Source organism: Protopterus annectens, chromosome 9.part0, assembly GCF_019279795.1.
Source record: "Protopterus annectens isolate FY-2018-M chromosome 9.part0, PAN1.0, whole genome shotgun sequence".
In the NCBI taxonomy this organism is placed as follows: domain Eukaryota; kingdom Metazoa; phylum Chordata; order Ceratodontiformes; family Protopteridae; genus Protopterus; species Protopterus annectens.
The window spans coordinates 1,400,297,874-1,400,310,058 of record NC_056743.1 but is presented as its reverse complement, the minus strand read 5'-3'; positions in this window follow the sequence as shown (position 1 = coordinate 1,400,310,058).

The following is a 12,185-nucleotide window of genomic DNA, read 5'->3' as shown; positions in this document are numbered from 1 at the left end:
CATTTTTCTCTCGACTCCATAACAGTTTTTCATCACTACTGCTTTATTTCCTTTAAAAATTACCTCCTTCTCCTGTATGGCACTAAAATGTAAGGGCTGACATATATAAGCCACTGAATTCCCACTTAGTTAACACAACATCCCATATCCTCATTTCTAATAAAGACAAACCACGTCCCCAGCAAAAACATTTTGAAAGCTCGCACACATTCAGAAACAACCGTTTCTAGTAGAAACAGACTAACTACTACTACCTGCCAGTAACAAGTTGGCAGGTGCAGCACCACCAAATCTGCACGTATAGTGGATATCCAGGTTGCAGCACAGCAAACCAACAAGTGCCTGTGATCTGTGGTGGTTTCGCATAAACGATGACCCAATGTTTAACATCAGCTACTTATCATGGCAAAAACAGTGCTACACATAAGACTAGTGACCAAAATTAAAGAAATATGTAACACTTGAATGCACTACACAATAATATACTAAGTAACCAGGGCCAAAGGACTGGCTGAACACAAAAGGGTGCAGGAACCTTTTTGGGTGTAAAACGAGGTCTATGCAGTCTCACACACACCTACACACATACTCACACACACACACGCACACACACACACACACACACACACACACACACACACACACACACTCATTTAATCCAAACCTGATCCGAAACAGGCGTCCAAATCAAATGGCAAATGAGCGCAGCTATTCATGCATTTGTAATCTGAAATGAGTGGCCTGTTGTTGCTATTAATTTCCTGTCCATGCATTTGTAATCCAAAATGAATGGCTGGAGTGCTGCTGTTAAAACAAATGGCTATAATCCAGAGTTCCCACTTGCATTTGCAGCCAGACCAGCTGGAAATGACAGCGTTGAGCTCCTTGAGCTCAATTGCGACTGGCTGGTAGCCCTGACAGAGCTGACACCATTGTACATGTGATGACATCAGCTCCAACAGCACAGCACAGCATTTGAAAACATTAAAAAAAATGAAAAAAATCGGAAATTAAGGGGTGCCACTCGAGAATCGTGGCATCCCTTCATTTGGACCCCAAAACTCGGTAAAAAATGAGTAGTTCGGTATGGTTGAGAGGTATGGTTCTCTCCTGTTCAGTATCTACTTCTCAGAAGTCCAGGCCAACACAAAGGGACTACGGCTGACCAAGTTCACAGACAACTGCAAGTTGCAAGCCATTATTAACTAAGTGATGCAGACATCCTACAGAAAGGCCTCAGTGAGACAAATGACTGCTGTCAAAACCATGGCCTTAAGCTTAACGCCAAAAAATGCATTGTCATCCCCTTTGGTAAAAACTCAGGTCCCACTAATTATCACTTTGATGGGAGGCCACTGAACACTGAAGGTGTTATAAGAGATCTGGGGATGCAGGTTGACAGCAACCTCTCCTTCGACCACCACATTGTCACTGTGGTCAAAAATCCTTCTATGTGGCACATCTCATTACCAAGAGTTTTGCATCCAGGAAGAAAGAGGTCATCGTCTCTATCTACCAGTCATCAAGTATATTGCCCCATTTGGCATGTACCTCACTAGACACCTGCAACAGCAGGAGAGGCCACAGAAATACCTCACGAAGAGAATCCTAGGCATTAAACACATGTCCTACATGGACAGACACAATAGACTCCAGCTATTCTCTGTCTCATATTGCCTACTTAAAGGCGATCTCTGCTTGACTGAAAAAGTCATGTCTGACCAGCTCTGTCACAAATGATACATCTAAAGAAATCCCAATCCCACCGCACCACATGCTCCAGAGACCTCAACCTCATTACCACAATCAACAGAACATGCTGGGGGGACAAATTCCTCACCCTGAGACTGTCCATGCTCTGGAATAGACTTCCCAAACATGTCAAGCAGAGCACTTCTCTGACCCTCTTCAAGAGAAATATTGATGAGTGGATGCATAATAGAAAGTTCACTCTGGGATCACGCCAGTGGCTCTACTTGATAGAGGCACTGTTAACTAACGTCGGGTGGCATGATGCCAGGGCACTTCTATGGGCTAGGCTTGTAAAGGCTCCAGGGCCATTAGCCTATTTCACATCTATGAACCTATGAATAAACTTCCCATACACGTCAAGCAGTGCACCTCGGTGACCCTCCTCAAGCGCATCCTTGATGAGTGGATGGGAAACCACAAATTGGTCCCAGGGTTCCACCTGTATCCCCCAATGACAGGGGCAACAGGTGCTGACTGAGGTTTCCTTTAGGGGATAAACTCTTGGCTAGGCATGTAAGGGCCCCAGGGCCATTAGCCTAGTACCCTCCTATGAGCCTATAAGTGGGTCAATGTGTCTAGTCATTTGTATGTGCTGTGAGTGTTGTGTGTGTGCCGCTGACAACCTGTTTGGTGTTTCTTTGTGTCTATAAATAGAGAGATATAGATACACATATATACAGACATATTTGTGTGTGTGTGTGTGTGTGTGTGTGTGTGTGTGTGTGTGTGTGTGTGTGTGTGTGTGTGTGTGTGTGTGTGTGTGTGTGTGTGTCTGTGTATATAGATGAGTGTGTCTATATATGGGTCTGCTTTGAACCACTGAAATTATATTTCTGCAAAATGTATTTTGACGACTCCATTTGCATGAAAGTGCTTTTATCCGAATATACACTTTCTCGAGAAACCAGTTCACCAAATAGTAAGCATGTTAGAGTTAGGCATAAATGTGTTTAGTGTAGGTAAGTTTTTTTTTTTTTTGCTGTTCAGAGAATCGTTTTTTTTTCAGACAAATGCACTTTCTTGAAAATGGAGGCACAAAATTGCGTTTTGGAGAAATGTAATTTTGGTGGGTCGAAGTAGACCCACATATATATTATATATATATATATATATATATATATATATATATATATATATATATATATATATATAAAACACACACACACACACATATGCACATATGTATATAAAGAGATAGATATAGGTAACATATATATATATATATATATATATATATATATATATATATATATATATATATATATATATATATATATATATATATATATATATATATATATATATATATATATATATATATATATATATATATATATATATATATACACATAGATATATGTGTGTGTATCCACACACATCCACACACACACATATACATACATACTTCCCTGGCATAAATCTGATGATGGTGGCTGTGAAATGGGTGTAGTTAGCAAATCCCATTCTGATATTCAAAATCTCCAGCAAGGACAACACCAAACAAATGCTTTGTGTGTTAATCATGGGCTTACCTTCAATGCTCTGAAGTGCAGCATTATTTTATGTTGGTAAAGCTTGTATCTGTACCATCTAACATACAGATATCTCACTCTGCCACAAATCCTTGTGCTTTGCACAGCTTATCCTTTGTGATATCTCCTCAAATTCCAAATAATTTATATCCTTATGGTATTCATCCTTTATTAGGCCCAACTGAAAATAGTGTCCCCATTGGCACATGTCTCACAAAGTACTGAAAGTGGCTCCAAATACTTCAACATTTCCTCAACAAAAAGATCTCAAGTCTCAGTAACCCTAACTGCTGAATTGACTGATAGACCTGTCTCTCTACAAAGTGTCCTACACATTGCTGAGGGGGTCATGTCCACTAAAGTTTCCATGCAATTAAGGACCCAGAACTCTAAGATCTCCATCACCACAATAAAACAAGTTGTAAACCTATACCATCACATCAACAATACCAGAAGGCTTGACAAGTATGTTACCCAATGCATGCCACATTTGTGAAATAGGCTGATTTTACATGTCAAATACAGTACTTCTCTTACAACATTTATAAACAGTTTGGACAACTGTAAGAAATCAGGACAAAACCAATGAAAACAGCAAATCCATTTTTTCAAAAATTGCGTTATGTTCCCATCCCCAAAGAAAAGTAAATATTATTTTCTTTCAGTCTTTTTGTATGAAATCAAACTTTCATTTTTCTGACCTTTCTATATCTACCAGCAGGAAAAACTACTAATGGGAGTCTGGGTGTGTTATCTACTACCTGATTAATGTCTCATGACATTAAACTACTGATTCAACAAAAGCACAGAGCCAAGGCCCTATAACAATCCACCAAAAACCAAACCAATCCCGCCACCTATCATCAATTATGAAACCAAACTAAGAAAAAAATCAACAATGGTAAAAAACACTACTTCCAAACCTCTCAACAAAAGTTCCTTCACAACCCACAAAATTTCTGGCAATCAGCTACCTCCTCAACCCTGGAAATCCTTTACCCCCACTCCTTCCACATCCAATACCTCCAAACCCTTAGCCTCACACTTCAACTGGAACTTTATTAACTCTATCACCTGCCTCCTAGATAGCCACCAACATCTACCACTCATAATACCTTCCCCTGCCTCTAGTACTACAAAATCCTTCTCATTTATACCTATTCAACCTTCTTACATTAAAAAGCTCCTAAGTAAACTAAAACCCTGCTGCCTTGCTGCCGACCAGTTACCAAATGAATTCTTAAAACTAGCAGCTCCATCCATCCATCACCTGTCTTATCTCTATACTAATCAATCATTCTGTCTCTGAACAACATGTGCCTCACCTCTGGAAAGTCACTCACATCATCCCCCTCCACAAGGGTGGCTCCTCTGGAGATATCTCTAACTACTGCCCCATTGCTATCCTCCCACTTATAGCTAAGATCCTACTGAAATGTATTTAGCAACAACTCCTAAATCACCTTACCACTAATAACCTTCTAGCAGACACCCAGGAAGGCTTTCGACCCAAGCATAGTACTAACACAGCCTTAATCACCTTCACCAACACTGTTCATCACCTTATGAACAATGGACAACTAGTCTCTGCTATTTTGCTGGACATGTCAAAAGCTCTTGACACCATTTCCCACCAACTACTACTTAAACTCATGATGTACAATCTCAGTTCATCATCCCCGACATGGTTTCCCAGTTATCTATCAAACCATCAACAGGCTACTAAATGGGAGAATAATCTCTCCGCTCTACTGCCAGAATCCAATGGAGTACCCCAAGGTTCAATACTTGACTCCCTTCTCTTTATCATATTTACTAATAACCTTAATTCAGCAACCCAACTTGCCTCAGTCATACAGTACACAGACAACACATCTCTTATCTGCTCTGCCCCTTCCCCACAAGAAATACAAGCTAAGATACAAAAATCATTTCAGGAAATTGAAACTTACCTATTAAACCACCAGCTCATTCTTAACTCAAATAAGACTAAGTTAATGATTTTCACAAACAAAACTACCAAACAGTGTTCCCTACCCCTCGTTATTAAATCCACCCATGGTAGAAAAATTGAGCCCATAAACCAGGCCAAACTCCCAGGTATTACAGTAGATGACTGGGTAAAATTTGATATTCATATTTCCCTAACAATCAAAAAAAGTCCATGCTAAACTCGATGCTCTCTATACAGCCAAACCTTACCTAACACTCCAAGCCAGGATAGCCACAGCTAGATCTCAGCTTCTATCTACCCTTCTCTACTGCTCACATATCTTCACCATCCTATAACAAGGCTGACCTTCATAACCTAGATTCCTGATATAACAAAATAGCAATGCTTGCCACCAGTCATCCCCATAAATCCCATCATTGTTCTGCAACAACTTAACTAGCTAGAACTTCCCAACCTGTTAATATTAAACCAACTTACCCTCACCCACAAAATCATTCACAGCCCCAATAACTCCCCTGTAAAATGTTTATATGTTTTTATTTGGCATGCTCTCTGACAGCTTCGAATTTTCTCAGTTATCAAAAAAGCTGTAGTTTACATTTCTAAGTTGTTCCTGTTTGTAATAGTTTGGCTAGTTTACTTTCTACATATGATTATGTATAGATAATATTCAGATCTTACTATTGTAAATTCTGTATTTTTTATTTGTCTTGTTTTTGGAGCTTATCTCCCAGGTCTCTGCTGAAAACAGGCTACCAGCACAATCAGACACTACCCAGTAAACAAATGTAAATAAACAAATAAATAAATAAACAAACAAATAAACAGATAAATGCAAAAAATAATAAAACTGTATTACCTAGGTCAGTTGCAGTTCATAATACATTTTTTCAGCCAGTTAAGGTCAATCTCATTTACTCACAAAACATATTCATACCCAAATTTATCTCAGCATAGGCCTCAGTTTTAGTAAGCAATCTCATTAAATGACAAAGAAAAACATTTACAAGTGGTGTTCTTTAAATGTGTACAAACTGGTCAATACAAACACAAGCTAGTAGCACATCATTTTATTTTTTATTTACCATCAACAGTGGTGCAGCGGTTAGCGTTACCGCCTCACAGCAAGAGGTTCTCTGGTTCGATTCTTGGCTGGGGTGCCTTCTTTGCGGAGTCTGCATGTCCTCCCTGTGGTTGCATGGGTGTTCTCTGGGTGCTCTGGTTTCCTCCCAAAGACATGCAGTAGGTGGATTGGACACTCTAAATTGGCCCTAAGTGTGAGTGTGTGTGTGTCTTCTGTGGAAGATTGGGTACTGGGCTGGCAACTTGACACTGTAAAACTCCACTGCCAATTGTGAGTGGACAGGTGATCTTCTGTGGTGACCCTGAACTGGGAAAAGCTGAAAGAAGAAGACTAGTTACAAAACAAAATGACAGCCAGTGGGGGGTTCACAGCTGGGTTTCTGTGAAGATGTAGAACAACAATAATACATTAATAACCTCCTCCATCTTGTTATTGAAGCCTTGCAACTAAATATTTCAATTGTGTGTGTTTTAATTTATCAAATCCAAAATGTAATCAATTTTCAGTTATAAACCATAAAGGTCCAATACACACACACACACACACACATCTCAGCTCTCCCAGTTTTTGGGGAACACATGTAATGTGTTCTCAAACTTTTGTTCCATCCCTCCTAAATCTGGAAATTATTTTGCATTAATAGCACCCACTAACAGTACCTTTTCCCTAAATATTTTCTCTTTGTCCAGAATCCCCAAGTAAAAGTTGAAAGACATGAAACATACACACACACACATGGTGCTAAAACATATGCAGCTATGTCCCACATTAGACAAGTGGGCCACTTTTTCCCTTTTGTCAGGTTCCAACTTTTTTAAAAAAAATTGTTTATTGCACTCCTTTTGAAAAACTGTTTGAAATTATACAAATTAGTGCACTCAACAAACCAAATAAAATGTCTCTGTCTATTAATAAAAAGGGTCTGTTGCCATAGATATGAACTTCACCACTACACCTGTTACCAGAATCTGCCACATAACACAAGCACTCAGGTCACTCCAGAACAAATACAAATATGACTCTGTCATTGTTCATGTTGGTGTGAATGACCTGAGATGTACCTCCCTGGACTACATGAAAAGAGACACGGAAGAGCTCTCTGATCATGTAGCCCAGGGGGGTATAACCCTGACCCTGAGTAGCATCCTGCCCTCACCAAGAATGATACCACAGTATAAAGAAAAAATGATCAATTTCAACAATTGGCTAAGCTTCTGGTGTCACTCAAAGGGGATCCAGTGTCTCTCAGCCTGGGACGACATGCTTGACAAGCCTTGTTGCTTCGCAAGAGATGGCTTGCACCTGTCACCTCTAGGCTTTCAAATACTGGCCAAGGCTCTTGCTGCCCCCATAGTACCTTTTTTTTAGGCAAGGCTCAAAAGTCAAACCCACCTCCGTAAAAAGCACAAATAAAAAAATGAGGGTTATGCTACTCAACGCTAGGAGTTTAAATCTCAAAATGCACGTGCTCAAAGCACTCCTCAGTATGGAGAACGTCGACATCTGTGCAGTAACTGAAACCTGGTTCAAGGCTCCACAGAGCACCCCAGCACTACCGGACTACAACTCATACCACACATTTCAGCCACAGAACATGGACCGAAACACAAAAGGAGGGGGTGTATCCATATTCATCAAGGATACCTACACCTTCAGGTTAGTGGTGCAGCATGATACCTCTAAGATCATCCATGTGCAACTAACATCGGGCAAATCTGCAATGCAAATTGTGGCCTGCTACACATCACCCTCCATGACCCAGGACCACCGCCTTTCTGAAGACACTAGAAAACATGAAGGTCCTACCGAACACCCTGATATTGGGCGATTTCAATTACCCTACCATTAACTGGGCAAACTACTCAAGTACAAACTCCCATGTCTAGCGCTTTCTGGAATTTATCATCTCAAATGCCTTGGATCAGCTGGTAAACTCCCCTACCAGAGGTGAAAACATATTGGACCTGTTCATCACCAACATGGGCGACAGGTGTTCCGCACCGGAGGTCAACCCGTCACTGGTTAGAGCAGACCATAAACTTATTACTCTGGATGTCCACACCACACCACCACCCCCAACCAAGGAAACCACAGTGAAAAACTTTTCTATAGAAAACTTCACCTTACTTTAGACAGAGGTGGTAAGTTTCACAGCCCCCACGCTAAAGGATAACAGTGTCCAAAATGCAAGAACCTTTACAAATGCACTCTATGAGCACCTACAAGGATGCATGGATCATGCCATCCCTAGCAAAACCAAGACTCACTCCCCTAAGAGAAGGAAACCAGTCTAGTGGACCCTTGCCATAAACAAGCTATACAATAGAAGGAGGAAACTAGTTCAGAAAAAGAGCAAATCTCAAGAAGAAAAGACATCCTTGATCAGTATCAGTAAGAAACTAAGGTCCCTCATAAAATCATCCAAGGCTAACTTTGAAAGAAAAATAGCCCAGGATTCGAAAGATAACCACAAAGCCTTCTTTAGCTATGTCAAAAATCTAAGTGACAACTCACAGATCTGATCTGAGCTAGTGCGAAATTGCACAAAATATACTGAACCTACTGATATTGCCAACATCCTGGCAGATAGATTCAGTGCAAACTTCACCCCCCTCTCACCCCCAAAAGGACCCACAACAATACTGGAAAAGTGTAGTGTCCCAGAAATCACAGACGCACAGGTGAAAACAGCCCTTTTGAAAGCCAAAAACACAGCATCAATGGGGCCAGATGGTGTCCCAGGCTGCATCTTGTACGAACTACAGAATGAACTAAGCCCCCACCTAAACACACTGTTTAACCCCAGCCTCTCCACAGGCTACATGCCCATAGAATGGCACACAGCAATGGTTATTCTGCGCCACAAAAGAGGGGCCACAACTGACCCTGGTAACTACTGTCCCATAAGCCTGACTAGCCTGGTCTGCAAGGCTATGGAGCGCATCATCATGGAATTCATTAACAAAGATATTGGGAACCTCCAAACACTTGACCTGACCCAGTTCGGCTTTGTTAAGGGCAGATCATGCCTACTAAACCTAGTTGACTTCTTCGAGACAGTCACCAAGACCATAGATGAGGGGACAGTGGTTCACACAGCCTACCTTGACCTTGCCAAGGTGTTTGGCACCATTCCCCACTCAAGAATTATAGAAAAACTCATCAGCTTGAACATAAACTCCTACATCATGAGATGGGTTGCCAACTGGCTTACAGGCAGAACTCACACGTTAAGAATAGTGGGCTCCAGGTCCGACTCTAAACCAGTCACAAGTGGTGTCTCACAAGGCTCGGTCCTGGGACCCCTACTGTTTGGCATATACTTCTCAGAAGTATAGGCAAACACAGGAGGACTATGGCTAACCAAGTTCACTGATGACTGCAAACTGGGAGCCATAGTTGACTCTTCAGCTGACACGGACATTCTCCAAAAGTGCCTTACTGAGACGGACACTTGGTGTCAAAGTCATGGTCTCAAGTTGAATGCCAAAAAAATGTATAGTCATCCCGTTTGGGAAAAACAAAACACCCATGAATTACCACATAGGTGGCAGCCCCCTTAATACAGAAGAGGTAATAAGAGATCTGGGGACCCAGGTAGATAGCAATCTCTTCTTTGACAATCATATTGCCAAAGTAGTTAGGAAATCCTTCTATGTAGCCCATCTAATTACTAAAGGGTTTGCATCTAGAAATAAAGAGGTTAGAGTGCCCCTCTACTCATCACTCATCAGGCCCATCATAGAGTACAATGCCCCATTTGGGATGTACCTCACAAGACACTTCCAACAGCTGGAAAGACCACAAAAGTACCTCACCAAGAGGATTACTGGCCTCAAACATATGTCCTATGCAGCCCGACTGGAAAAACTCCGGCTGTACTCAGTAGCATATCGCTTACTCAGAGGTGATCTCTGCCTGACTTACAAAGCCATGTTCAACTCAGAATTGATGGACATGCTCCACCTAAAGATATCCAAGTCACTGCAAGCCACTCGCTCTAGTGAGCTAAACCTCACCACAACAATAAATAGAACATGCTGGAGGGATAGATTCCTGTCAAAGAAGACTCCCCATGCTTTGGAACAAAATTCCTAACTAAATTAGGCAGAGCCCCTCACTAACACTCTTCAAGAGAAACCTTGACGAGTGGATGGGTAACAGAAAATACACCCCTGGGATCACTTCATCGGCTCTTCTTGACAGAGGCTGAGTTAATTAATCAATGGGGCGGTGAAAGCTGACACACTCTGGCTAGGCTTATAAATGCCCTCTGGCAGATAGCCTAGTACCTACCTATGAACCTATGAACCAGCTTGGTGGATATGGGCATCCTGAGGCAATGTAGAAAGTGGCTCATATTTACAGACAACCAGTTAATTATTAAACAAACTGATATGGTATGTGAGAGATGAATTTACACAATGTCATTGGAGGAAAAGCTCTCACATAAAAGCACTCCTAATGTTAATAAGGTTGTCAGTAATACACACACAATTCCAATAGACCCATATATGCCGAGGCATAGGATCATAGGAGGTTACTAGGCTATTGGCCCTAAGGCCCTTATAAGCCTAGCCAAGAGTTTAGCCTGTGTTTAGACAAATCAGCACCCAATGGTCCTGTCCAGCAGGGACATGGATGGAATCCCAGGGTATATTTTCTGTTTCCCATCTAGTTATCCAGGTTGTGCTTAAAAGAGGTAAAGAGGTACTCTGCTTGATGTGGAGAGGAAGTCTATTTCATAGATGAGGGAGTCTATAGGACACAAATCTGTCCCACCCACAAGTCTTGTTGATGTCACAGACCAGGTTGGGGCTGTGCATGTGGGTTACTTGAGTGGAACTTGACTTGCGGATATGCAGCAGTCCTAAGGTGGGGTCCATGATCGCCTTGTATGCCAGACAGAGGTTACCTCTGAGGAGTCTGTATGAAACTGAGTAGAGAGATAAGACTTTATCCTATCTGTGTATGGTAGATGTTTGTGAGGCCCTTTATTCTCCTAGAGAGGAACCTCTGTGGTCTCTACAGCTGCTGCACGTGTTTTGCAAGGTACATGCCGTTGATAGCAACGGCCATGTAGGTGCATTTTACTCAATAACGGGCCTTATATGGGAAGAATACAGGAGTATTATGACCTCCTTCTCCCTGGATGAGATACCCTTACTTATGAGGTGGGCCATGTAGAAAGCTTTGCATACCATGAAAGCAACATAGTGGTCAAAGGTCAGGTTGCTATCAACGTGGGTGCCCAAATCCCTCACGACTGACTGAGTGCTTAGGGTGTTGTTATTAATGTGATAATTTGTGGGGCATCACTCTCTCCAAAGGGGATAATGATGCATTTTTTTGGTATTCAGCTTGAGGCCATGTTTCTGGCACCAGTCATTTGTCTGAGTGAGATCCTCTTGGAGGATGTCCACATCACTAGGGCAATTGATGACAGCACCCAGCTTGCAGTCATCTTCAAGCTTGGTTGGCCATAGCCCACTGGTTTTGGCCTGCACCTCAGAAAAGTATATCCCAAACAACAGGAGCCCTAAGACTGAACCCTGGGGTATGCCTCTTGTTACAGGTCTACTGCTTGAGGTGGCTTCCTCTATTTTGACTATGTGGATTCTATCAGTGAGCCAGTTTGCTACTCATCTGGTAACATATGAATCGATGCCTAATTGAGAGAGTTTATCTATCATGCCTGAGTGGGGAATAGTGTCAAAGGCTTTGGCCAGGTCAAGGTAGGCAGTGTGTACTGTCTTCCCCTCGTCCATGGCTTTGGTGACTGTTTCAAAGAAGTCGATCAAATTTAGTAGATATGACCTCCCCTTGATGAAGACAAACTATGTGAGATCAAGTGTTTGGAGGT